The sequence below is a fragment of the Marmota monax genome, unplaced genomic scaffold, assembly GCF_021218885.2.
Source record: "Marmota monax isolate L192 unplaced genomic scaffold, Marmota_monax_Labrador192_F-V1.1 WCK01_AAM20220418_F8-fsc01215, whole genome shotgun sequence".
Lineage (NCBI taxonomy): Eukaryota > Metazoa > Chordata > Mammalia > Rodentia > Sciuridae > Marmota > Marmota monax.
Window position 1 is genome coordinate 84,417 of NW_026693440.1, and position 2,765 is coordinate 87,181.

The 2,765-nt window shown below is 39.8% G+C and overlaps 1 non-coding gene across 1 annotated transcript; it reads left to right on the forward strand.

The window, feature by feature from the left end:
• The first annotated feature begins 2,233 nt into the window (after positions 1–2,233).
• On the forward strand, positions 2,234–2,341 carry LOC124101484 (U6 spliceosomal RNA). Its single transcript, XR_006854623.1, has one exon. It is a non-coding gene; the product is annotated as a U6 spliceosomal RNA (small nuclear RNA).
• Positions 2,342–2,765: the final 424 nt, after the last annotated feature.

A 2,765-nucleotide genomic window follows, 5' to 3' on the forward strand; every position in this document is an offset into this window, starting at 1 on the left:
GCAAAAGGGGGAGAAATGGAGCATCAGGTAAGAACAATTACTATTCCTAATTGAATTAAACACACCAAATATTTTTAAATGCATGACATCATATTGACTCTTAAATAAAAGTTAAAAAGATTTCAAGCCCCTTTGGGTATCATTTGATAATGCTAGAAGAATATCTTACTATTCTGAAAAGTGTTTAAATGAAGAAAAGGAATCAAATGTTTATCTCCTGCATTAACTATACAAACCAAATATCTGTGTAAAGAATAATCAATCATAGCCAGGCGCCGTGGCACACACTTGTAAGCCCAGTAGCTCCGGAGGCTGAGGAGGGAGGATAGCAAGTTCAAAGTCAGCCTCAGCAAAAGCGAATTGCTAAGCAACTCAGTGAGACCCTGTATATAAATAAAATACAAAATAGGGCTGGGGATATGGCTCACTAGCCAAGTGCTCCTGAGTTTAATCCCCAGTACCAAAAAAAAAGAAAGAATAATCAATCATAAATTTTTATTTGTGTAGGCATCCCAACCTTTAAATGAAGAAAGAAAAATCCCAGCAACTCAGACCATTGCTATTTTGCAACCTGTAATATATTAGCAAATCTCACCAACGTCACTGTTGACTAGTAGTCAACATCAAAGGAGAGGACATGCAGATGTCAATGCAATATTTCCTATTAAGTTTTCATAAGAAACAGAATTGAACCTAAACCTGACTACCAATTTCCAAGAAATATAAAGCAACAGAGAGAGGCTGAGGTTGTCAGCTCAGCACTTGCCTAGAATGCATGGAGCCTGAGGTTCAATCCCCAGCACCACCAAAAAAAAAAAAAAAAAGGCAATAGAGAAAACAGGTTAAATTGTTGTACCAGGGGGATGTCATTTATTCACAAAAACTACAATATACCCTAGAAGTCCCACAAACATATTTTTTTCAATTATTGCAAAAAGTTACAACAAAAGGAGAAATCAATAGATAGTAACTTATATGAGACTTGTTCTCCCACTGAAAGCAACCAGAAAGTTGGAATATATATATCTATCAGGGATTGAACTCAGGAGCACTTGATCACTGAGCTACATCCCCAGTCTCAGCCCCATTTTGTATTTTATTTAGAGACAGGGTCTCACTGAGTTACTTAGCACCTCACTTTTGCTAAGGCTGGCTTTGAACTCGTGATCCTCCTGTCTCAGCCTCCCGAGCCACTAGGATTAAGGCATGTGCCACCATGCCCAGTCAAAATATATTTTTAAAGAGCTATTTTTCAGATAGAAAGCCACAAGGGATATGCAACTGTCACCCCTAAGAGCAGGAGAACAAATAGGTGAGCATTCTACCTGGAGGCACCCTCTAGACCTCAGTTTGGGAAGGGGAACCCAAATGGGGCATAACAGTCTCACTGAGGAGAGACCAGAGTTCCAGGAGATTAAGCAACCAAAAATATGTAGAGAAAACTACCAGAAAGATGGGAGACACAAGAAAAAGAGTTCCAGAAATCTGCATGGAGGTGGTCTTCAGTTTGGGGCTACATTCTAAGCAGTACCTGCGAGGGCCAAGAACAACTATAAGCTAACCAATCCCACAGTTGGCACTGAGCTGGGAGAAGTCTGGATTCCAGCTAGCCAGAGAGAGCTGACATACAAAAACAGTATGGTCAACAAGCTCATGAAGAACTATTTGATCCAGGCATGATGGCACATGTCTGTAATCCCAGCAACTCAGAAGGCTGAGGCAGGAGGATCCCAAGTTTGAGGCTGGCAACTTATCAAGGGCCTAAGCAAGTTAGTGAGACCCTATCTCAAAAGAAAAAAAAAAGTTCACTCAATATCATTAATTGTCAGGAAATAAACTCACAAAGACATACCCACTAGAATGGCCCAAGTGCTAGTGAAGATGAAGTCAAGTGGAAGTCTCCTAAATTGCTGGTGGAAGTATAAAATGATTCTGGTCATTTTTTAGCATGGCTTGACAGTATCACATAAGATAAAAACATACATTAAACGTAGGAGGCAATTGCACTCCTAGATATGAGTCCACTTATAGTGGCATATATATGAAATAGTACTGTAGGAAAAATGAATCTATAGTTTAAAAAAAAAAAGTTATCAGTGGTTGCCTGGAACAGGTGGTGAAGGAACTCACTGGGAAGGATCCCAAGGAAACCCCTTTTCTAGTGAAAAAACGGCTCTATATCTTCATTATGGTAGTTTTTACATGGGTATCTACATTTGTTAAAACTCAGAGTGTGCTTGCTTTGGCAGCACATATACTAAAATTGGGACAATACAGAAAAAAATTAGCATGGTCCCTGAGCAAGGATGACACCCACATTTGTGAATCATTCCATAGTTTTGTGGAACCAACCCTTCAACAGATGAATGGATAAAGAAACTGTGGTACATATACAAAATGGAATATTGCTTATAGCATTAAAAGAGAAAAAAATTATGGCATCTGCGGGTGAATGGGAATATCAGGCTAAGGGAAGTGAGCCAGTCCCCAAAACCAAAAGCTGTATGTTCTCTCTGAAAGTGGATGCTGACCCATAAAGGGGGTGAGGTGGGTGGCAAAGAATGGAGGTACTTTGATTGGGCAAAGGGGAGGTAGGACAGGCGAGGGGGCATAGGGATAGGAAAGATGGTGGAATGAGATGAACCTCATTACCCGAGGTACATGTAGGACTACACATGTGTTGTGTACAACTAGGAAAAGTTTTGTTCCATTTATGTACAATGAATCGAAATGCATTCTGCTATCATGTATAACCAATTAGAACA